This window comes from Amblyomma americanum, chromosome 4, assembly GCF_052857255.1.
Source record: "Amblyomma americanum isolate KBUSLIRL-KWMA chromosome 4, ASM5285725v1, whole genome shotgun sequence".
NCBI classification, from domain to species: domain Eukaryota; kingdom Metazoa; phylum Arthropoda; class Arachnida; order Ixodida; family Ixodidae; genus Amblyomma; species Amblyomma americanum.
Genome location: NC_135500.1, coordinates 126,525,423 through 126,550,912, shown reverse-complemented (window position 1 = coordinate 126,550,912; position 25,490 = coordinate 126,525,423). Strand labels below are relative to the sequence as shown.

At 47.7% G+C, this 25,490-nt stretch overlaps 1 protein-coding gene across 5 annotated transcripts in view; it reads left to right on the top strand.

Annotated features, from left to right (window-relative positions):
- Positions 1–25,490, top strand: part of Tsp74F (Tetraspanin 74F) — a 345,404-nt gene that overhangs the window by 189,949 nt on the left and 129,965 nt on the right. For 2 of the 5 annotated variants that reach the window (XM_077661653.1, XM_077661654.1), the window contains 2 exons: positions 16,091–16,192; positions 17,260–17,271. The gene's annotated coding sequence lies outside the window, so the exon portion shown is untranslated. Of the gene's footprint in view, positions 1–7,846; positions 8,087–16,090; positions 16,193–17,259; positions 17,272–25,490 lie in introns of those variants that run through there. The other 3 variants (XM_077661655.1, XM_077661658.1, XM_077661657.1) reach the window with 3 other exon arrangements.

Here is a 25,490-nt window from a genome sequence, read left to right as displayed (position 1 = left end):
TGCTTCAGTCCGAAGCCTAGGCAACGACTGGAATAAAAGGCTAAAAAAGTTGTATCCCACAGCGTGGATTCTTCATACGTAATAGGTCCTACCAGAACCTGAACGCGACACTGTTAAGCCTATATACCTTCGGAAATGACGGATGATGGTAAGACTTCGATTCTGAGAAAACGGTTATGCGCCAGCGCTTCTTCCCTGCTTAACCGCAGATTATTCTCTCTTCTTTCTGCTATTTCGGCTCGCTCACGCGATGCATACATGAGCAACCTATCCGCACGCGAAGGCGATATGTGGAAGTAAGCAATTCGCGCACAATCTGCAATTCCTATTGTCCGCCCCGCAAATGTTCTCCCTGGGGCGTCGGTGTAGAGCCGAGGCGAGGCGCCCATCGCTTACATTTTTTTTCGTCTCCGAAGCGAGTGACGTCATCGTTCTAAGAGCCTTTGTGTTTCCCCCTTCTGTAAACTGCGCGTCCTGAATAATTGAGCAGCTCGCGCCCTTGCCCCCCACCCGCACGCAACGAGTATGGTGGGTAGCGATGATCTCAGACGTTGCACCCGATGTGGCACAGTGAAAAAGGGAAGCGCCGTTGGAGCTTTTGTTTTCGGCCGTGTCTTCTCTAAAGCTGCAGGAATGCGTTGCTAGAGGGCGCGGTGATCGACGTCCTCATCGAAGCGCCGCGGTCGGTGGTCTTTCCAGCGTCTGAGTCCGACCCTGGACTGGAAGCTTTTGCAGAGTAAAGCGTTGCTCACACGTCGTGGAGAACAAGGTTAAAAAAGGAGTGAAAGCTCGCAGCATTGCACAGCGATTATTGTGGAGTCTAGCGACACTGGAAAGTTGCATTTTTCGTTTCGGCAAAAGACGACAAATAAACTTTTGCTGGCGTGACGGTCACTTGCTCTTCAATAAAAAATGACCCCAGGACGGTTACGACTATGTAACGCGAGATTCAGCAAAAGCTATGTCGGCATTTAGTTTTGCCCGGCGGGTGTTCCAAACAGAGCCACCCGTAGGGTTATGCGATCCAGGTTGACCGTGACATCAGGTGACATCAGACGGAGAGACACAAACAGACGCACAGCATTAATAAAGTATTTAACACGTCCTGCGTGGTATCATGCATGCAGGATGATAACCACACCCGGGTTGCCATGGTAATGCACCCACCGGTTACACCGACGGCGACGTCGACGCGCAAGCCAGTGACGGGCGCATAACAGCTATCGCTGTATAACTCGGGGGACACTTAAGTTCACATTAACAGTATGACGCGACAGCGTTAAGGCATCCCTACGGTCGCTTGTGGGTTCCCTGGAGCACCCTTTCGCGGACATCACATACTTGTCGCCATCGCATAATGCTCCATTACATATCATCGTCCAGATTAATTGGTGACGTTAATTGACGACCGTAATGAACTTAATGTTTCTGTAATATAATTCGCCTGTTGTCTCGCCTGTGATGCTGCTGCATCCACCATATATCCCACTGAACAAACGTTCCTGATTGGCGCAGAGGAATCCTGCGCGGCTTTCAACCCAAAGGTCAGCTGTTAAATTCAGCATTCCCACCTTTTTTTTTCTTTTTTGCGAAACTGCTTTTCTACGTCACTGCCTTCTCGACCAGTCAGGTGGTTCCAGTCACGACGACGTCCGGTTACTCACCGAACTGAACCTTTAACGCTATCGTGTTATATAGCAATACAGGACAGAAGAATGAAGCCGTTATTCAAGCGCATGCATTTCATTCACCAGTATTTCAAAAATAAACTGCACGAGAGCACATTATTCTGCGCAGGTTCAACCTGAAAGCATCACCCTCAGATCGCTTAATGCGTCCGACGTACTTTCTGCGGTGGTGTTGCGATAGTGGAAGTATAGCTTTGGCTATGGAGTTACAGTATAGCTATACCTGCACAACCACAGCAGTATAGGTCAGGTATTTTATAGCTGATCATTAAACGTATTTAATAAGGAGTAATACGAATGGCAAGCAAATATTGCACGTCGATGGAAACTCGGACCAGAAAGGAAATGAAACCAAAGCCAAATGTAGAACAAAGAATGCGTTCACAAATGCTGGCCTAGACTTGGCGCAAATCACATCGAGGTAGTCGGGGAGAAAATGTACAATACCACCGCCTTCATTCTGAGAGAAAACTGCATTGGAATGGCTGACCCAACGGTGCGCCGAGAATAAAGTGGGTGCGGGAAGTGGGGGACGCCAGGAGTTGATTCACGAAGCGGCACTGAATTTCACTGAATCAAGAATGCTTAACTGTGAAGCTGCGTCGTCGTGCCGGCACTGGAGTTCGCACTTTTCAGGTGTGGGTCTCCGCACTTCATACGGCTACTCCTAGCATGCGCATCGAGGCAGACCATCAGAGTCTTCAAAAATTCACCGATCTTTCTTAGGTTTTCTACATGTTCAACGCTGCCAACGAGATAAGCAGAAAACGATTAAATTCTCGCACAAGCATGCGAGGGTCACGGTGAGGTCCTCTCAGTGCAGTGTGATGTACCAGCAGTCCCATGCAGCAGAGTTCAGATCTAATTACTTTTATAGGGTTAACGTCCCAAAGCGACTCTGGCTATATGAGGGACGCGGTAGTGGAGGGCTCCGGGTAATTCCGACTACTTGGGGTTCGACGCAACTGACATCGCCTATTACACGAACCTCTGCCATTTCGCACCCATAGAAATGCGACCACCGCGTCCGGGATCGAACACGCTTCTTTCGGGTCAGCAGCCGAACACCATAACCACTCAGCCACCTCGACGGCTACAGTCAAGTTCAAAACGCTCTTTGATAATATTGCCTGAGTGAGTGAGTGAATAAACTTTATTGCTCTAATAAAAGAGTCTTGCTGCTTTCCCGAAGATTGCCGATGTCTTCCAGGCTGAGCGTGGTGAGCGTGGTGGCTGAGCGTAGATCAGAATGTGAAGGTTGTGGAAGGCTCCTGTTTGGAGTCTTCTCCAACATGTCGCTTCATATTGTGTTAGCAGAGGATGTGGCTGGGTATATTTGCGTCTTCTGCCTTTGATGAGTTTGAGAATAGCTGCGTACGTGAGCTCTAGCGTTATATTGCCTAAACGTCTCGTTTCTCGTTGTCGAATAAGTGCAATTAAGGTCGTATTGCTTTCCGCTCCGCTTCACGGGCCGAGCTCCTCGCGTTTCCACAAAGTGACCAGCCTTTTCAGGAATGATCGCACACCGTTAAAGGTCATGTGACCTTGCTGACTGATGACGTTGTGCGAACGACGACCACGAGATTTCGTGGGAGTCTGGCTATAACAGCTTACGCTGTAAAAAAGAAAATAGTAGAAGCAGAACATTTCCAATGCGTGGGTGCTCGAGGGTAGGTGGCGGAGCGGCCGGACTGCATCAGGAGACCGCACGCTGACCCGCGATGATGCGCCGCCAGTGGTCTTTCAATTACGGCGCCGCTCGCGTGATCATTTAACGCAGGATGTGGTCTGGCCCCGCGGCGGGGTGGCCGAGATCTGCGCAAGAAGCGGTAGGAGAACCTCAGCGCCCACTGCACACACCTCCCCTCCCGGCGGGATCCATTTGTACGAGACGTCAAAGCTGTCCATCAATGTCGGCCCCCCTCGGCTACCTGTGCTCTTAAAGCGGAGGCCAGGAATTAAAAAGAAAGGACACGTAGAAAGCTGTTTGCGAATAGCGGAAGTGAAAGCTTTCGTACTCCTCGGTCCTCACAACTTGTTCGCAGTGGAGTGGCAGCTACGACAAGCGGTGTGCTGTGCTCACGCAATCGAGAGCCATGCAGACACTCCAGATAGCCGTCGCCGTTCGCTGGTAGCCTCCACCGTGCTGCCAGCAACAAATCTCAGATGCTCATCCTTGCCTCCTTTGCCGATTACCCCCGCACCACTCCTCAGCCTCCAAACGTTCGCAGTTCTGTGCCCCCGGACAAAGTAAACGCGAACGACAGGGTAAGAACGCGGAAAACACTTAGCGAACCAGTCGCCTGGTCAGAATGAAGAACGATTTGCACGAGCCCGGAATGAGGTTGCGCTCTTCGTTTGTGGGAACTCATCGGAGTTGAGAAGGGCGTGAAGAAAACAACGTGTTTAAACACAGTCGACGCTTATTTCCAGTTCCAATTACCGTGTACCTGTTTTAAATGCGAGGCGTAGCTACTGGGCGAGGCTGCACGGGAAGTGGATGTGATGGGGCCTGTTGACAAGAAATTGACGGCGTTTAAGCGGTCTAGTTTGCGCTTCATCTCGGTTGGGGTACGACATAATTGTGGGTTCTCATTCCGCTAGCACTTCAGCCACATCGTCTCGTGTCTGGCGGCGCGAAATGCGAACTGCAACCCGATGGGTTATGCCAGAGCAAGATGACGAGTCGAGACGGGCACGAAGTGAAAAAGAAATTGCTCCCGCGATTTGCAAGCAAAGACGAGATGAAGGCCAATTTATGAAGCGTAAGCAAGAAATCTGCCGGCTGCTCCTTGGCTGCGGACCATGAATGCATGAGCAAGGATGGAATGACGTCACTGACTATCCTGTTAGACTAGCGCAGGCGGTATAGTTACCAACAAAGAGTTTCAGGAAAGTAGAGACGTACTAGCGCGTGTGTAAGCCACATCAGCGGATACCTGTGCGCACGTCGAGTCGCAGGTGTGTGGCTAGGTGGGGCGTGCATCTGCAACTGTGTGGGTGAAGCAGCAGTCTGGTAGACTGGTATACGTCAGCGCTAGTACCTGAATGTTAGCTGCAACTCTTTAACAATAAAAGGTCTAAGGTGTGATGAACTATGATTACAATAAATAAAAAAGCGGTGTCTAAATCCATTTTATTGGTCCACAGTGACGCCACTTAGATTTTTGTTTCCACGTTCTACGCTTGCAGCGGCTAAGTACGCCACAACCCCCCCCCCCCCCCCCCAAAAAAAAAAAAAAAAACATGCCTCGTCGCAGCTTATGGGTACTACGACCTAAACGCCACTGCCTCTGCGGTGCTTTTGGCTCAAGCCGCTGGTATCCATTATGAAAAAAGAAATTTCTGGACTAGACACCTCCACCTGTCTACTGACGTGTTTGGAGGGTTAATATTCCTCCACTGCTTTTGTTACGTTAACCTCACATTTTACAAAACCGTTTTTGTTCACACTAGAGCGCGCATCACTGATGCGGGATCCGGGAATTGGTTCTTATTAGGCAACTAGAAGCGATCTCATTTCATCTTTTTTTTTTTTACTATCATCGTACACCCAGTGTATCAACCATGACTGATTTCAGCTTGGGCTTACCATCCGTCATTCGCGTGCCACTGAAAAAGGCGTACTCCAAAAATAACTGCAAGCCACACTTGGCTGCCCTACAGGTTAAAGGGGAAGGAAACGAACCCAGTGCTCTGTGGAGCACTGAAATTTAATTTTCTCACAACCTTGCGGATTATTAAGAGCCGTCCTGAACACAGCGGCGCGTGAGCAGACTGCTGGAGGTTCTCACAGCGTGGCATATGGATGGTGTTCCGTAACAGCGCCATACCCAGTTTACCTTTGGTTTTTTTTTTTAGCAGTTACGCTGAGATCGGCGCCGATAATATATGCAATAATAAAAACGTCGGTGGCCCTTCGTTGCGGTTGTATATTTGGTTGTATTTTTGTTGTTCAATATACACAGCATGATACGAATGCGGCCATGAGATCTGTAAAGGAGGCTCGAGAAAAGTAGGACGACGACATGGCGCTGATGACTTTAAGGTACCGGACGACAGCATTTTTTGCAAAAACTCCCATTCACAACGACTCTCCCAGTGTTCAATGATCCATCAATAAGACCCTACTTTGCGCTCGACTAAAAGGTGACAGAAGTTTATGCAAGGTGAACACGTATACGTCTTCCTTTTGATCTCGCAACAATGACACCAAGGAAAGCATGAAGGAGATAACAACCATTAAACTTTTGTGCGCGTATTTTTAATCGTGCTCCGTGCACGTACGTAGTTCGTAAAAAAAAAAAAAAACTTCTATAGTTCGCGGAAATCGCGAGCGATTCAAAGTATAAATACACCCCGGGTATCGGTGGCCCCAGCGCGTGCCGAATTCGGCGAAAGTCGGCCGTCGCCCGAGCCTATAAATGGCAACGGGGCCACCACCTTCCGGACCGCCGGGTCGCCGCGCTGCCCTTCTTGCGTCGCGTGCTGCCCTTCTTGCGTCGCGTGCCGTCGCGCGTGACGTCATTGTCAAGGGGGCGCCACGTGACGTCACTCCAGGGGAGCAGGTGATCAGCGGCGATTCGCGCCAAGTCGGCGTGCGCGCGTGAATTCTTTCCCCTCGCGGTCCTTCGCCCCTTCTCATTTTCCTGGCTGGACTCCTCTCATGTCCACTCTCTACGCCGCACAGGTCGCGAATTATATAGAAGCACCAGCGGCTCGGTATCTGAGTGCACACACCTCTGTCGGTCGTTAATTTTGCACGCATGTAGGGGGGGAGTACGCCGAGTTCGTTGTTGGAAGGGCGAGTTTGTCCCGTCGTGCATGCACACCGACGCTATGGCGGGGTAGACGACGTATGCGCTGCAGAATTTACGTCGAGGGTTATCATTCGCTTGCGTCACTGTGTGCGCTCACGGAAGAGAAAGGTAGAAAGAGAGGAGAGGAAAGAGAAGGAGAAAGGAAAAGATGATGACAGGGAGGATTCACAGAAGCAACGTAAACAGGAAGTGCTTGTGGGTTTATTGTTACGTTGAACACTGATGGTAGGGGACAGATCCGAGGCGGCGTTTACGCAACGTGTCAGTCCTCTTCCCAACAGCCGCACTGCCGTCGTCCTGTGGCCCCGAAAAGGATTTAAAACAAAACAATGGAAGCCCGAGAGGTGTCCGAGGCATAAAGACTTGTACTGATCGCTGTTTTCGGTATTTCATTCCTGGGATTTGGATGATCTGTCGCAGCTGTTGATTACCGTAATGCCGCAGGGCCGTCTTCTGCAATGACGTACCAGTGGAATTGTAGGGAAGCCATGAAAGGAGTTTTATGTATTTTTGTTTTTTTTTTGGTGGGGGGGGGGATTATGTTTTGCCTCAAGGCAGAAATGGAGGATACTAAATGAAAGGGTACACGTTCGCTGCTTGAATAAAGTCAAGGAATTCTGCTCTCTTAATGACTTTACGAAGAAGCCGCTTTCCAGAAACGCTACGCTGGTGGGTGGGGCTGCACACCCTTTAATCTCACGAGCACTGCTTTCAGCGTTGCTGAAGACCTGAGGAAGGTGTTGTCAAGCACAAGTGACGCTTTCGTACACGACTTTCAACTTTTCCCTTTTCAAATGCCATAGTGCAGACCCTTGTATACTATATATATTAAAAAAAAAGATTTTAGGCATCATATGTCCGTTGTGAAGCCAAAACCGTTGCGGTTAATTCATTTGTTTCTAGCTGAGAGACGTAATGCAAAGGTATGGCATAAGACTTGGCTGAGCAGCACGAGGCGCAGGCTTCGAGACTTAAAGAAGTCGGCTTCGGTCACCACCGCCCCTCCAGCGGTTTCGGCAATATACACCTATTTTCACTTCATGCGCGTAGACCACACGCAGAAACGTGGACAGTTGTTTCTGAGCAGCTGTCGAGTTCCCCCACATTACGAAATAAAATAACGCAAAGTAAAATCAAACAAAACTTGGTCTCTCTGGCAAAGAAGCTGATAAAAAAAGTTTGACGGGGCCGGGAGGTATATACGCGCAAACCAGAGCATGCAGTGAATGCAGAATCGCATCTCTGACCGCATGTGTAAGCTGACATTTACGCGTCTGGGTCAGGGTCTGCAGCAGCGGGCTGCAGCTGTTGCCCGGGATTCGCTGCGCGCGCGGTTCTAACGCGTCTCCGGGGGGCACGCCACGAGCGGCGGCGATGACGAGCTGGGTGGAGAAGGGGGGGTCCTCGCCGTGAAAGGCCAGGGCGCGCACCCGGGCCCGGCGCTGCGGACCGCGCCCACCACCATTGCGGCGGCTTGTCGCAGAACCGCGAGCCGTGTCAGTCTCCGCCCGAAGCGAGCCAGGGGCCCCGTCGGCATCGCCGCCACGGACTCTGTCCCCCTTGCCGCAAACCCCCATCGTGAGTGCGTGCGCTAGGCCTAGCCGCGAAGTGCAGCGCACTGTCTGTTGTTCTCCGTTGCCTGTTGCAATCCGTGCTCGGCATGGGTCGTTTGCATGCAGCGCGTAGGTTGATCGCTTTTGTGTGCCGGGCAGGACATTACCGCTGCCGTTCTCGCGATCCTCAAGCGCAGCACCTTCGTTTGATTTCTGTATTTTGTGTGCTTTGTGTTCAGTTTTCTTTGTTTTGGTTGTGTGCTTTGTGTGCTTTCCTTTGGCCTGCGTGCTTATTTTGTTTGAGTGCTTTGTGTGATTTGTTTCATAAGTGCAATTTGTGGGCTAAACGTGCTTTGATGCTCAGTGTCGGTTTCGTGCTTGTTGGGCTTCTGGTGCTTTGTGGGATTCTGCGATTTGTCTGCTTTGTGTGATCCGCGTGCCCTTTGTGTACTGCATGCTTTTCTTCCCCTATTATTTCGCCTTTTTACTTTGTTCTTTGCGTCTTGTTTTCTCTTTTTTTTGCGTGCCTATGAGTGCAGTCGCACGGCTTCTTATTTCTCCTTTTGTTTTCAACCCGACCGCGGCGGCTGCGTTTTTATGGAGGCAAAACACTAAGGCGCCCGTGGGCTGTGCGATGTCAGTGCACGTAAAAGATCCCCAGGTGGCCGAAATTATTCCGGAGCCCTCCATTACGGCACCTCTTTCTTCCATTCTTCTTTCACTCCCTCCTTTATCCCTTCCCTTACGGCGCGGTTCAGGTGTCAACGATATATGAGACAGATACTGCGCCATTTCCTTCACCCCCCCCCCCCGAAAAAAACAGTTATTATTAAACCAATTATTTTGTTTTCAGCTTCTACATCACTTCTCATTCCTTTGCCTTCTGGAGTAGGCGTGCGTTGTCCTTCTGGTGATGGAAGTTTTCAGCCTATTTATTTTCTCTTGTTCTGCCTGTACTCGTGTTGTGGAGCCAGATATGCTGCCGACGTGGATCGTTGTGTCACAATTGTCATACCTGTTTCGTTTTGCTTTTTTTTTCTATCTGGGATACATTCTCCTTTTTTGTCGTCATTATTGCCAGTGCATTATTGATCGTGCTTGAAAGAGACAACACGAAAAAAAATTAGCAGACGGCTTGGCATGGCTAAGCACGGAATATGCAGTAGCACTTGTTACGATGGGCAAACTCCTTACTTGTTGTGAATGCGCGAGCATTCTTTGACCTGAAGGCCTTTAAGCATAACGCCTTAACAATAAGGGCCTTTGACATAAAGGCATTTGACCTAAAAGTCTTTACCATAAAGGCCTTCTACCTAAAGGCCTTTACCCGGAAGGCCTTCACCCTAAAGGTCTTTACCATGATAAGACCTTCACTCTAAATATCTTTGACATAGGCATTTGACTGAAGGGCCTTTACCTCCAAAGGTGGTTAGCCTAAAGGCCTTTACCCTGAAGGCATTTACCTTGAAGGCCTTCACCTAGGCGTGCCCTTCAACTAGGTCTTGTGAATGCCTGCCAGATGTACACACCTGGCAGGTTGTCCACAACGCGGTGGGCAGGCGAGCCGCCTCCCACACAAAGCAGGCTTCATAGACGTGCAGTCGGGGACAAAAGTCTATGGACTACATGTTTCTCAAACGAAGCCAATAGCTGTATTACCAGCCTGCTGCTGGAAACGACACTTGTGAAGATGAAAGAACAAAATTTTGATTTTCACCTCTCCAAGTGTGGCCTCCAGCCGCCGCCTAATAGCAGAGCTATAGGCTTCGTTTGAGGAGCACGTGGTCCACAGACTTTTGACCCTGATGGTACGTATGCCCCGAAATTAATAATAATAATAATAATTGGTTTTTGGGGAAAGGAAATGGCGCAGTATCTGTCTCATATATCTTTGGACACCTGAACCGCGCCGTAAGGGAAGGGATAAAGGAGGGAGTGAAAGAAAGGACGAATAGGTGCCGTAGTGGAGGGCTCCGGAATAATTTCGACCACCTGGGGATCTTTAACGTGCAGTGACATCGCACAGCACACGGGCGCCTTCCCACGCACACTGGGCCCCGAAATTGTAAAATGCACCCAGTAGTGCTACTGCACTAAAAACCTGTAGGTAACGCCTGTACAGCGTGCTTGCTTGATTCCACTGTTGCACATCTGGTGAGCATCGACGGCGGCTCCGAAGTTTCCTTCCAGCTTCTGTGACCCTAATTAATTTCTTCCTTTTTTCTAAGAAGCTACTTGCCCCAGAACTTAATGAGTGCGTATCACAAATTTTTCGATGTTTGTATTTAAACCCACCGTTTATGTAATGCCCACTTACGGAGGACGTTTACACCAATAAACTTAGACTGGTAACAAAACTCTATGTGGAGCACCAATTCTTTTCAGATTTTTATTTCACGCCCTTTAGGCTTACGGACACGCGCTGAAAGGTAGACAGGATTGCAGAGTTGCAAAGCTTAAGTGTGAAATGCTGCGTAGCAATCAGGAAGAGCACTTCCTGTCATCGCAGCTTGTGCAGTGAAGTCTCCGCCGAAATTTAAGGATCGATGGCTCTTGCACTCAGGCGAAATACCACTGCCTTGTCCTTTCTTTCTCTCGTTGACTCTAAGGCGTTTTTGAGCCATGCGCTATTACGTTTCTAGTACTTATGCAATGCCTCATCAACAAATCGTTTCTTTCAAGCTCGCGAAAACCCGCATGCTCATGAGCCTTATAGCTTCCAAAAGTCGTTTTCAGTTGTCGTTATTTGGAGCTTTTTAAAGGTGATAAATTGAAGAGTGGAGCTGTTACTCAACAGAGCTGTTGCGTTAGCGGAGCGGTTGATCCGTTACCAACCACGCAGTTCTGCGTGATGGTACTGGTGGCACCTCTACACTTCTGTATTGGACCACGATCAGTGCTCGATACAGGAACGGATATGCAAGTGATGAATTTATTCTACTTCTGACTCCGGTCTGTCAAAGAGAGAGAGAGAGAGCGCGCTTGACCGCGGCGTTGTTTCTGGATGTCAAAGGGGCGTATGATAATGTCAATCATCAAGCTATTTTGGACTCTCTGGAATCTGCAGAACTTGGTGGTCGCATGTACTGCTGGATACGCAGTTATCTATCCAACAGATCACTATTTACGCAGACTGAGGACGGACCAACATTTTCACATTTCTCTTGCCGTGGGGTCCCACAGGGTGGAGTACTTAGCCCAACGCTTTTCAATCTTGCGCTTGTCTGCCTTGTCGATGTAGTACCACAGTCGGTGCGAGCCTCAGTCTATGCGGACGATATTTGTATCTGGGCATCCGGAGTTACGCGACCACAAGATCGAGCAAGGCTTCAAAAGGCAGCAAGCATTCTTGCGGCCTACCTCCTCCTGCAAGGCCTGAATATTTCTACTGAAAAATGCTCCCTTGTTGCCTTTGCACGCAAGAGCATGTCCCATTACCCCGTATGCATAAATGGCTCAACAATACCCTATGAAAGAAACCATCGCTTCCTTGGAGTAATCATCGATCATAATCTGGCATGAAGCCCACATGTCTCGTACATGAAAAGGAGACTGACGTCGATCGTTCACGTTCTTTCCTTTCTCGGGGGGAAGTCGTGGGGAGCATCAGTGTAGTCGATGCTCCAGCAGTACACCGCATTATTCACGGGATTCCTTCGGTACAGTATCCCTGCACTAGGAAACTTGAGGAAAACGAACATACGGTGTCTGCACAGTGTTCCAGCTCAATCTCTCCGGACGTGCCTAGGACTGCCAAAATGCGCGTCTACAGCCGCAACAGTACTCATCGCTCAGGAGAATCCAGTGACTGCCTGTGTAACAATGGAAGCCTTGAGACCGCATATTCGTCACCTCTCTAGGATTCCCGCACACTATCTTTCCAGTATTCCTGCTGACCGGCTGATTACATCGCTTGCGAAAATTATTGATGCTCATCGCGACTTCCTATCAGCCCAATTTACACCAGCCTCTAGACCTTCTTCTTTATTGTGGAGCCTGAACCAACCTCGTGTGCTTCTTTCCATACCGGGCATCAAAAAGAAGGCTCATTTATCGTCGACAGCATTAAAACAGACCGCTTTAGATTATTTGCATGAGAAGCACGGACACTGACTGCAGTATACTCCGTAGGTTCAGTGTCCCTTTCCTGTTCCTCGGGCTGTGGGGTCATCCCCGTAAGGACCATAGTTAAGAAAGTTAAATCATCACACCGGGCTTTGTCGACTGGTCCAGAACTTACTGCTATTCGTGTCGCCATTGATCATGTCAGTGAAGAAACACCCCAGCAATGGTCTATTTTCACTGATTCAGTCAGCCCTCCAAGCCTTACAATCTGCTCTTCGTCATGGGTCCCATGAACAACTGGTCACAGAAATCCGAGAGCTCCACCACACAGCCATCAACAAAGGGCACGATATTGTTTACGAATGGCTGCGAGGACACAACGGCATCGCAGGCAACCACCGCGCGGACGAGGCCGCGCGAGCTGTTCACCATGAGGGTGATTATGTGTACATCCCCATCTCGAGAGCCGACGCAGCGGATAGGCTTAGACCACTGTCGCGGGACATCACTCTTGCCGCGTGGAATTCAGGCCAATTCTTGCATTCGTGTTTAAAAACCTTAGACCCAGATCTGAAGCTCCGGCCTCCATCCGGTCTACCACGACGTGAAGCAACTTTGCTGTATAACCTGTGGCTTGGTGTAGCTCTCACCAAGCATTACTCTTTCTTAATCGGCATGGCTGATAGCCCTGAACGTGCCATCTGCGGGTGTGACTATACTATAGCCCACATTCTTTGTGAATGCCCTGCCTACACCGCCGAAAGGCAGTCTCTCTGCCGTACACTGGAACGTCTAGATCCACGCCCGCTGACGGAAATGAAGATTCTCGTCCACTGGCCGCGGTTATCGTCGGCGGTGAAGGCCTCCAAGGCACTGCTCCGCTTCTTGAGAACTGCTGACCTGCACGATAGGCTGTGATTTTACTGAACGCTGCGATTTTGCATAGTGACTTCAATTTCCTGCTACTCTCTTTTCTTCTTCATCTTTTTATACCCTCACCCCTTTCCCCCGTGCAGGGTGGCAAACCGATTATTCTTCCGGTTAACCTCTCTGCCTTTCCTCCTCCTCCTCCTCCTCCTCCTCCTCCTCCTCCTCCTCCTCCTCCTGAGTTCTCTGACAGAAATTTGCGGTGGCAGACATCACGAATCTGCCGTTTTTTTCTATGTTTCCATTATTTCTATCACTCGTTGGTCGAAATATCTGCTTCATTTCATTGTCATTGACAGAAATTTGAAATAGATGGACTTATGCATTCGCCATCACTTCCAAGAAAAAGCACGCAGTATCAGCGGTGCATTATCGTTAAAGGTGCACTAAAGAGGGTTCTGAGCTCGTCTTTTTACCGTGGAAACTCAATCTGCACGCTCCGAGCATTCTTAGAAACTTCGAATTATTGTCCTGCGCGGTCGATTTCCCCTGTAAGACCGAATAGAAAATGTTCCGGCTCCCGCACTTTTTTTTTTTAACTCACCTCTGAACAGGGGACGGGTCAGCCAATGCGTGGAGTGCCTTTCAGCCAGCCGCGTGGTGGCTTGCCGCTCTGCCATCGGCGGAATGATACGTAGCGTTCGGCGAAAGCAAAAATTCCACGCGTATTTTTATTTCCGTGGGCCTAATTTGCGGCTATGTTCTCTGCGACTGGAACTAGTTATTCACAAAAACTAAAAAAAATCAAAACGACAGCGAAGACGCCGCGCGACTGGCTGAAAGAAACTCCACGCGTTGGCTGACTCCTGCCCTGTTCGGAGGTGAGCTGAAAAAAAAAAAGGCCGCAGCCGGGACGTTTAATTTGATTTAATAGGAAAATCGGCCGCACAGAACAGCAATTCGAAGTTTCTAAGAACGCTCGTAGAGTGTAGATCGGGACCCGATTCCTCGTTAGTGCACCTTTCTTTTATATGGAATGATTAACGATCTGAACATTTATATTTAGTAAGGATAGGTGAAAACAAAGTTGCACTCCTCTGTGGATATCATGTGCGGGCCGTTTAGTAATCTAAGCTACTAATTCACTTGGAGAAGTTAATATGACTGGAACACGGAGTCAACGAAACAGCAAAGTGAAAAATCAAAAACACCCATCTTAACTAGAGAGTGCGATGCATTGCCTATACTCACGTCTTATTTGCGCAAGCTAAATGGCAAAGGCCGCCTCGTTAGCATGCACTGTGCTCTCATATAATAACATTTTGTAATAGACAAAGGCACTCCGCAGCTGTGTTTATCTTTCAAAGTCTGGAGAAAACAAGAGGTCTCGCTTGATATATATTTTCGCACCAAAGTCAACTAAAAATGGGCCCAGTGAAGCCGCGTTTGGAGGAGCTTCTAAGAGGATCTTTTAGATTTTGCTCTTGTGCATGGGCCTTTTTTATCTTCCCGCACGAACCATAATGAAATGTCACCCCATGGTTCCCATGGCCTTTTTTTTTAGCTTGTGTTTGTAACACCCCCCCCCCCCCCCCCATCGCTATGCTGCATTTGTATTCACATCAGCGCGTAGTGTCTGTAAACAGCGCTGGCCACGCCGGTTTGCATACAAAGCTTAAACACAGGGTGTAGCTTGTATACATAGACTTTTCCACATATTCTACGTAGACATCGCGATCGAGAAACATGCTGGTCGGTACGTGTAGCGCTTAGTACAGAGCTGTCGTTTGTAAGTGTGCTGCGCATATCTTTGTAGTCTCGATGCCGATGTTCCATATCATTAGGTTAGAGAGTGAAGCTACTAAAGCGCATGAGTAGAAGTTGTGTATGCTTTGAGAGAGAGGGGTATTGTAATGAAAAGGTTGAAACTTCCCAAATTGTAAGTTATATTAAAACGAAAAGAAGCGTGGACATCGGAACGAACAATGCTCTTCCAGGGCACGACATGTGTGATGGTCGTTCACCTGCATGTTGGCTCCGCATATTAAACAAGTCATGTCGCCCTCAACAGTGCACATACATCACTGAAAGGGAAAACCCAGGAGCGGAGGTCATACAAACTAGCAGAGGGCTAGAGGGGGTATACGCAGTGAGTAACCTCCGGCATCCACGGTTTTGCACCCCTCTTGTACGAAGCATATGTTGGCAGCACAGCCAAGCCTGTGCGGATCTTTTTCTAAGCCACGCATTCGTAATATAACGCACCGTGTAAAAATTCAGGTTCATACTTTGCATACAATCCGAAATCTCCTTTGCATCGCCTTAGATATCACAGCCATGCGCGCCTATCGGAGCGAATTTTGCTGGTGTCACTAAGGCGCAACTTAGGTTGTATGTGGGGACTTAGTATTTCTTTCATCAAATGAATGCGTTTTTCAATTTTTACTGACGCCTCACGTTAACCATTTGTTCATTGAGACTGTTGTGTCAAATTATATATGGACGAAAAAGTTTTGTATATCTTATGTTCCTGTTCGCGATCTTCGTAATCGCGATCGCTTTGTACTACCCAAAGCACGGACCAGATATGGCAAACGCCTTCAGAAGTATTATGTTCCGCAAATCCTTAACCAAGTAACTAAAGAAATCTTTTGGCTTAAAATTCGTAATACACTCAAATCGTTCGTGGTTAAATTGCGTTGTTAATTACTGGTAACTCGTCAGTGCCATGTTGTCTTTTCCCCCTCTTTTTTATTTTTTGAATTGAGAATATTTCCTCGGTTCTGCTGTGTCTGTGTTTGCGACAGTGCATATCACGTGTGTTAGCTGCTGCAGAGTATTATTATTATTATTATTATTATTATTATTATTATTATTATTATTATTATTATTATTATTATTATTATTATTATTATTAATATTATTATTATTATTATTATTAAATATTTTGCATCCAAGCAACGCGCGTAAGCATAAAGGAGCAACAGTACTGGTAATGCCAGTGCTTTCACTATTTTTGCCTTACGGGTACCCCATTTTTATTGCGTACTGCTGCAGCTGCTGTGTCCTTACTGCAACTTCTTTCATCTCGTTTCAGGTGTGCCTGGAAGTGTTTTCGACTGACTGAGGCGCACATAGGAGCCAACCATTCCTGAGGGGGGCAAAGCTCGTGTGCCGGCCGCCGATAGCCGGCCCCCAGGTGCGTATGCATTTACTAACGCGGGCAGAACACAGCCTTACTACATTTGTTTTCAAGCTACGGTGCTTTCCACTACGTTCTTTTGCGTATAACTTTACAATTAACCTAACTTGATCGGAGAGATAATTTACTAATATTAGTGCGACTAATATTAGTGAATGCAGGGACGTTAAAGTATTGTAAATATATAAAAGTGATTCCTAGCGTCCCGAACATGGAGCAAAGAAAAGGTTAGAGAAAGAGATGTAGAATACCTGTAGAAACATGGTTAAGAGAGCTAGGAAATTTTGTGGAGCTCGCAGAACACGCGGAACATTAATTCACAGTTGACAATAAAATGTTCTGCTTCGCTACGATGGAAACCAAACTGCCGGTGATTAAATCCATTAACTTTATGCCGTATCACTTAGCAGCGTGCGACGCCATTAACTTCATAGCATAGAAATTATGCTCAGTGCCACGGGTACAGCCGTTGACATTGTCATTTGAATATAAATTTCAAGCGAGGTTTAGGCATGCACCTATAACGGCAGGGAAAATTAGAAGTTCTTACCGCAAGGCACCTTTCATTATTGGGAATTATCGACATTTAGCGTCAGTCTTGATATGTTTATCGTCGCGGCTTTCGGCATGGAAGGCACGTCGACGGCATAACTCGTGCTATATTTTCAGCGGTGACGTAGTGCCCACTCGTGCAACCCCAATTATTAAATTGGGAGGTCTTTCATCCGAAGCCTCAATTATCAACCTAATGGAGGGTGCCTTAATTATCGTCGTTTAACATTATATACTACAAGAAAGATACAGCACAAGACTTGCGCGCCACCTTGTTTGTCGTATAAATTTATGATTCAGATAACTTCTGTTCTTATTCCTTCGTCCTTAAAATACACAGACGCAACTTCTTTGACCGATCAAGTTTGCTTTCCACCGGTAGATATTTGCTAGTGGCTATTTCTCTTCGCAGATAAATCCACAAAAATCATATACAAAGTGTCCTTGCACGCGAATCATAGCGGTCGTATGTCATGCATGCCAGAATCGTCTAACTTGATTTAATTTTCCAGCAAATACCCAAGGTAAGTTCTCCCCAGATCACTTTTCTACTTCCTTCTTTGAACGCTTTTGCTCTTAGCCTTTTCTGCTGCTTATTGTGAGCTTACTAACGGTAAGAAAATCTGGACTATGCTTTACTGAAGCTTGCTATAGAAATGAGCAATAAGAGGCACACTGACACACACCACTGCTTATGGCTCTGACGACGCATTCTACCGCGCTCTAAGATCTTCAAAGCGTACAAACTTATGAAGCCTGCCAGAGTTCTTCGTGCGAAACCATCTTTTGCTTGCTTTCTTCATTCACGCTTGTCTGCATTTCATATTGGGGCGCGGATGTCCTGACGTTTGTATATCTGATGCAGCGCATCGCGATATATGAATATTATATACATTATGTGGTTGTTTTCTTAGTTTTATTCGCTTCTTAAGCACTGACCCACTCGATTCTCTTTATGTCGTGTCTTGCCATCTAAAGCCACGGCCTACTAATTTTAAATAAGAGTGCTCTTCATGTACAGTTTTGTTCGAACTTATCAGTGTAACAACGTCTGTGGTCGGAATGTTAAAAGGATTTGAAGCTACCAAATTTAAATTATCTACGTAGATCTTCTAACGGAGGCATATGCGCAGGGTACGTAAGCAGGTATTGAACACGTAAGAGGATTTGGCCGTAAAGGCATCATTGACGTAAACACAATACAGTATTTTGCACAAGTAACCACGCTTTCGAATGGGCGTATTGTTTAGAGCGAGGGCGTAAAATTTTTAGACTGTTTGGATTGAGCCCAGTTACAAATCTTTTCGCGTGTATATTCGCGTAGGTTTGTACTAGGTGTCGTTATTCGCAGGTGCGTTAATTTAATATCGAAGGAGGAGATGTTGAAACCTGTAGATGGCACATATGTGCTAGTCACATTCGTTCTGCATTCAGTTTGAACGGCAGTGTAACAATTGTGGAGACGACACGACAGTAAGCTCAAGCAAAACTTAATTATTGAACCAACGGTTACTGGAGCTTTACTTCCATCGAACTCGTGCGAGAGGAATGCGCAACTCGACAAATTGTTCACGATGCAGATATATACGCGAAACAAAATAATATCCTTGCAATGTTAACGGGCACCGCACAACACTAAACTTCCGAGAGCACGCTCGCGTTAAAAGTAGCAAAGAGGGAAAGAACGCGATGCCCACTTTGCATCGCAGGCTGCGACATGTACAAAGGAACAAGTATTAGAGGTACGGATGACGCCTCCATGGTGCTTGCAAAGCCATTGCACATCTGTGCGCAACTTTTCTGCGGGACGCCTATGGCATTGAAGCCGAAGAAATATTTCCTTCTTCAAATCCACAGCTTTCTGGGTTGACAAAGTGCTTGAGACCCGTCTCACGCAGTACTCTTCGGTTGCTCATCTGACATCATATCCCATCTCTTACGCGATATTTTAACCCGGCTTGTTTATGCCCCAAGTATAAACAACGTCGGCCTCTTTGAACCATAGCGCTTTTTGCTGTACCGAAACTGACTAAGACACCTACCCAAAGTCGGAAATCACGAAGGCGTACGAATGTCTCTTCGCCAGTGCGACGAGAGATGAAAATGAACACAAACAACACTCTCCACGGCCACACCGCGCTCCCACAGGCCAATCGCCGACGACACAGGGCCGACATATCGAGAAAACGTGGGAACAGGGCCGAGGGCAGGCCGCCGATATCCCGCTATCCTGAACTTGTGGGTGCCGTCCGTTGTGCCGAGGCACGGCGACGCCTGTCTGCGCAGCCTCGCTTGCGCACATGTGCCACAATCTTGGCGATACCAGAGTGTACCTTACGCTCCCCGATCGAGCCCGCTCCGCCCATACAAATGCGCCGAGCGCTCCGTGGTCCTTACTTCGTGTGCGATGAGGGTCGTTCTCGAATCCACCGTTTGTCGCTGCTCCGTCCGAAGTTGTCGTCGTCATTACTGCGAGGAGGCGTCGCCGCTGCGGCCGCCTGGTGCGCTGACGCAGGGGACGCCCTGATAAGGGGACTTCTATTCCGCGCTGTTTCGAGGATAGCGCTGTCTTGTTAACGGAACGTTGGGACTTGGTAAACGGCACTTGCAAGGCGTCGGAAAGCGCAGGCGTTTCGGGGCAGTTGCTAGCGACAGGAAGTCCGCTTAACTGGATGGCCAGGGAGGAAAATGATAGTACGTTTCCTCACTTCTGGCCAGTACAGAGCAAAAAAAGGTGGCGAAGAGGAAAGATAGGGAGCGAGATATTGCTACCAGGAGAAGATTAGGGCAAGGGGTCTACAAGGCTCCTTTCGTAGGCTGCGCCTTTCAAATAACGGTCACCTGGCCTTTATGACCATGTTCCGGGTCGTGTTTGCAATGCGAAATGAAGTTAACCTACTTATTCTGTTCAGATGTTCAAATGTTGACGTACTTGGTATGCCGCAACCAGCGGCATTAGTTAATGGGTCATTATGAAGCTCAAAGAAACGCTCGAAAGAAAACAAAACAAGGGAATGAAGGACTTAACTTCGCAATTATTTAGTTGCTTACTTCGTACTTAGATACTTGCAAGCCTGAACGCGAATAGCCCTCGTTACTATGGAACACACGCAGACTTAACAAGGGAGGGGAAAGACTCAGGGTGCTTGCGAACGTTTTGACAAGACTTGTCTTTGTCTGGGGAAAAGTTTTGTCATTGGCGGGATTTAAATAGGGCCTTCGCTCCGAGGAGGAAGACGCGGTGAGACGGAGGAGGGCGTGAAGTGGGGAGGATTTTGGGATGGGGCGTGTGAATCTTGTCCAGGCATGATGGCCTCTGAAGAGGATTAACCGGTTGACCTACAAGTTTTCTTGTCGAAACTTTTGCACCCTGAAGCGGGCAGAGTGGGCGAGGGAACAAACGCGTGTTAATGACATCATAGTCGAAATCAAGAGGAAGACATGGGCTTGGGCAGGGCATGTACTGCAAATGCAAGATAACCGTCGGTCCTTAAGGGTAACAGAGTGGATTCCAAGAGAAGGCAAGCATAGCAGGGGGCGGCAGAAGGTTAGGTGGGCGGATGAGGTAAAGAAGTTTGCAGGCGTAGGGTGGGCGCAGCTGGCAAAGGATAGGGTTAATTGGAGAGGCATGGGAGAGGGCTTTGCCCTGCAGTGGGTGTAGTCAGGCTGCTGCTGCTGCTGCTGCTGCTGCTGATGATGATGATCAGGCTTTTTTCTTCCTTATTCACTTTGTGTGTGTCAAGGAACCATATGCCTACCCTATCTATATCTTGTTACTATGGGGTTACATATGGGCACGAACACATTACAATAGAAAGTGGGCAGAGACGAGAACCAATTGGTTCTGCTTTTCAGCTATAATAGTTTCTTGATGCACTGAAAGGACGTCACAGTTACAACACAAGTTTGATTTACGATGCCCATTGCATGCTTGCTCGTGTGTTGAGACCACACAATATAAAAGATGAAAATATACACGATTATCGCTGTGGAGCAAGTGCACGGCGGCTTCTATCGACAGCGTGATCGAACGAAACGCAAAGATGACATCAACTATATGCTAAGCGACCGAGCGTTTCCTCAATATTTCTATTGTAAGTCCTAGCGTTGTTCGAATCCGCGATCGATAACGAATCGAATAAGCGCCACTACATCGTGTCCTCCACAGTAAATGGTCACGCAAAGAAAGCGGGCACAGCTTACGGGGTCGGAAGCTGTCGCAAGCGAAAAACGCCCCTCTTAGCAGCTGTTCGATATCTTTGGTTTTACTTCTCTAATGCACCGCATTCGGCTCAAGAGGCAAGGCATCGCGTTCGGATGTCGTGACTGTGGACATCATTAGCGATGCATCAATACACGATGTGCTTAGCTTGATGCAAGTTTTGGATGAGAACATTTCAGTCATTAGACGTGACAGGTAGGCGATGGCTTTTCTTATTTTAGCATAAGTCCTGAAGGCTTTAATACCACGCGCCCTGAATGCATGCTGTGGAGGTCTGTCGTGGAATAACCAAGAACAAAATGCAGTGATGCAGTCTTACAAGATTAAGCGGGATGACATATACGTAGGGCCCTTAGTTTTCGGGTTTTGTTTTTCCAGCTACTCGGGGGCTATAAATCGGGCGAAATTTTTCGGGCTCAAATTCGGGCAAAAATCGGTTTATTCAGAAAAAATCCGTAGTTCCGATTTCTTTTTTCGGGCAATTTTTTCCAGCACGAGACAGTTTACTATGACAGTTTGGTTTTTTGGTCAACATAAAATACCCTATTGCTTGCTAATTATTTCATAAACATAGAAATCGCGGGGCGACACTAAAAAAATAGTTTACCAATAAAGATTTGTTTCTTAATCTATTACAGGCATTTCGTCACGTACGTTACCAATCTCCTACGGAGCACTCCCGCGTCTATGCAAGACCGGCCTGCCTTTATTTGTACAGTGCGGAAACATTCAACATCACCCCCGGCGAGACGATTTTAAACGCGCAGAGTCCTTAGATCGGGGAGTCATTAGCGTGGGTAGCGTTTCATACATTCACACAGATTAAATGTCTTTTCGGTAGCCATGTACTGGCCTCTCGCTTCTAAATTTCAATTTTCGTAATTATTCTCAAATTCGTCCGTCTCTAGAAAACGAATGTTAAAAGGAGGTTTAAGATGCCTATGCCATGGAAAGCAGCTTACTGAAACCAACACTAGATATCCACAAATTTTCTTGTGGTGTCTTCAGCTTTGCGAATCGGGAAATCAACACCGTCTAGAAGGATAATTTTCGGGGAGAAATCGGGTTTGACCCAATTTTTAGGAAATATGTTCGTGGTGAAGGAATGGGGTAAAATTGGCTTCTACCCGGAAACGAAAGACCATACATATACGCTGCTGCTGACTGAAATCTCAAGGAATGAAACAAAGAACATAACAGACACTGAAGGAGAATCGGGGGATCATCACTTCATCTGTGACGATTTAAATTTTAATTACATTTTTTCATCTTCGCTGTCGGCCTCCACAGACGATGAATACTTCTCGGGACAATGACGATTTGCAACGCGGCGATGGTTTTTAGCCTACGTCTTTGTTTACGATTTGCGCGTAATCAGAGTTCCTCAATACTTTTTAATGCTGATGAAGCTTCCGAGGAACTTTGATATAGGGACAGAAAATGCCGCTAGGTGGGCAGCGGTAAGTAGGGGGCAACGAAGCGGCGTCGCGATACTCTATATACTGCTAAAAAACGTGCTTTTATTCAATTGTGACTGCTCCTTAGGCTTTTATCTTGTGAATATAGGTAAGCCACGTCTGCAGAACATATATTTCATTGTGTTGTGCTTTGTTCGGAAAAGAAATACAGGAGACGACTGCGCACTCAAGCAATTGCATAAACGCTTTGCATAATTAGGTTCAGCTTCGAAGTGCCGCGGTCACTACTTGATACGCTATTCATCTTAAAGCGGCGTTTTTAAGGCAGATTAAGTTTGGCAGAACCTGGCTGAACTGCAGCAAGGAATGTAAATTCTACCACAGAGCTTTTGAGTCCTCCGTCACATACCGCAGCACTGCACGGCCGTTCGAAGGCAAATGCTGACAGCAGATATGGGACAATTGAATTTATGTACAATTACAAATAATTAATTACTCCCAAAGCGCACAGGTATCGCATTCAAAATATAATGTCGAGTTATACATATATAAAAAAACAAGCCCGCATGCGCCAAACGTCAGTGAGCCAGTTATTGTCACCCCACAGCATGTCATAAAACGTTCACAAGTTCTATAAAAAAAAAAATGCCGTGCTAATCAATCTTCCGCCGCGGCGAGGAAGTGACAGCTATAGATAGGCGTGTTATTTTCCCGTGCTCGCATTGTCGCACAGCTATTATTGAGGGCTACACTACACTCGACAGAAGCGGAATCGTTCTTTACGCAGTAGAGCCGCGTTATCCATTTATGAAGTGCCGAAGCAGGACGCGTTCACATCTCTGTTTGTACTCACCTGCACACTGTCATAACAACAGAAAGTAAAGCTGGAACACATAGTGCGCCTGTGCCCACGGCGCTAACCTAATAATCCAATTAGCGAGCAGGAAACGAAGCGCGCAACTGCTATTGCCCTGCAAGTCACTACATGTAGCCATTATGTACATCAGCTGCACTGAGGATGTTAGCTATAGCACCGAATAAGCAATACTTTCCGCAGTGTCCTGATCCGGTGACGAATATAGACGGCATTCTAAGCGTTGCTGGCGCGTCAACTTTCGATATTTTAATCCCGACTACGACAAGCACACGGGGAGGCCTGAGATCACGAGCCGGAGCAGACAGGACAGCGTGCGTCCGTGTTATATTCTTAGCAGGAGCAGCGAGTTTCACCTTCTACCGCAGTGAGGCGGACAGCAACCTGGTCGTCACGAATGACATCACTCACATCAAAATGGTCTCTGTGGACGTCGAAAGAAACAGCAACTGTTTCCTGTTGTTGCTTGGCCCATTACAGCACTCGGCGCCATTCGCAGCCACACAGAGAGACGGACAGCGACACATTTTCCCACGCACATCTTCATTATTCCCAGTCGCGATCCCATGCAGCATTTCACATGCACTACACAGGATGAGCTGAACGAATTCCGCGTCAATTCTTCACGATGCCAGCGCGTCACATCACCGCCAATAGCGAGCGCCTTCCCCGCGAGCCCCCACTCGACCAGTTGCGCCGCGAGGCGGCCACTTCTGGAAGCACACAAAGCTCTCCTATAGTGTTACGCTCAAGCTTCATGACCAGAAAGCTATTGAAGGACTCTGGCATAACCTGCGACATCCTAATTTAGGACGGTGGTCAACGCTGTCGTGCTTTTCAAAAACCACAAATGGCGTCGGTTAGTGTTCGCCCTGCTCTTGCTCTTGTCTTATGGCCCTGCGTTGTCGTGGGCTTAGCCAGGAAGCTGGCGCGTTGTTAGAAGTATCTATAGCGATACTGCTCCAATCAATCAGCGCTTATCGCATAGCTGATGTAGACGGAGCAAGGTCATTGCCACTCGCGGTCGAACAGCAACACCGTGGTTGTCCGCTCCCCAAGGTTAGCAGCGGTGCCAAAGCAGCATCTGGGTGTGGAAAGAAGCACTCGAAGCCCTACGTAAGGTGTGCCACGGGAGTGGTCTACGAGATCCCCCTTACATGTGGCAAGGTATACGTCGGGCAGACTGGACGCTGCGTAAACGAGCGTGCTGGGAAAATAAAAGGTCGTTAGGGAACGCATCAGATTCGTCCGAAAACCTACCCGCTCATTGCCGCTCTTGTATTGATAAAAACGAAAAAAAAAGCTGTGAAACACGACTTGGCGAGATTAAAATTCTAGCTAGAAGTTAAGATAGATTAGCTCGCGAACTGGCAGAAGCCTTTTTTATCAAAGAGAGAGGTGGCATCTGCGTCAGCGGCACTTGTATCTCCCTACGAGAAAGTGAGCGTAGATTGCTAAAGAAGTACGCGATAATGAGTAGTTTTTGTCTGAGTGTGCGCATTTTTTTGCTGGTTTTTTTTTCTTACCGTCTAAGAAATGCGCCTGCGTTCACCTTCTACGGACTATATATGTGTAACATTTGGCTTTCAATAAACATAGTTGGAGTCAGCGCCCGTCCTGTCTGGTCTTTCTGTGTGGTTTGTGTAAAAATTATCGCTTTTTTTACTTTTGTTACAGAATTGCGGAGTATACCCTGCTTCCATTGGGGATTGAGTTAGAGGAGAAGCCGTTCACTCCCATTCTGAGTAATTCGCGTTTAGTGTTAATCTAGAGGTCTCGGCGCAGGGACGGCGCTAGGACATCTGTGGTGAGGTGGCGGTGACGAGCAGGGGAAGGGAGGTGGGGGGGGGGGGAGGCGGTAAAATATCTGGTAGGCATGATGTTGCCTCTGTATCATAGCTTTTAATAAAAATAAAATGAATGAACGAAACGCAGTGCGCCCACATTGAGGGGGCCCAATAGAGGCTCTTCTATCAGGTAACGTCCTCCCCGTTAGGGCCTGAACGAAGGGCATAATTTTCTGTGGCCCCCAAATTTTTGAAGTGAGAACCGCCACCCCTCGATCGCCTCTCCTTGGCGCTGTCATTGTTGGTGTCAAAATTAGCAGTCCTGCAGTGGAACGCTCTCTTGAAAGTCCGCTGCAAATATTTGCGCGCTGAGACTGTGCTTTCAAGAAAATTAACGATAAATGCTTCCTCCTACCCTGTTTAAAGAAAGCCAGTATCTCTG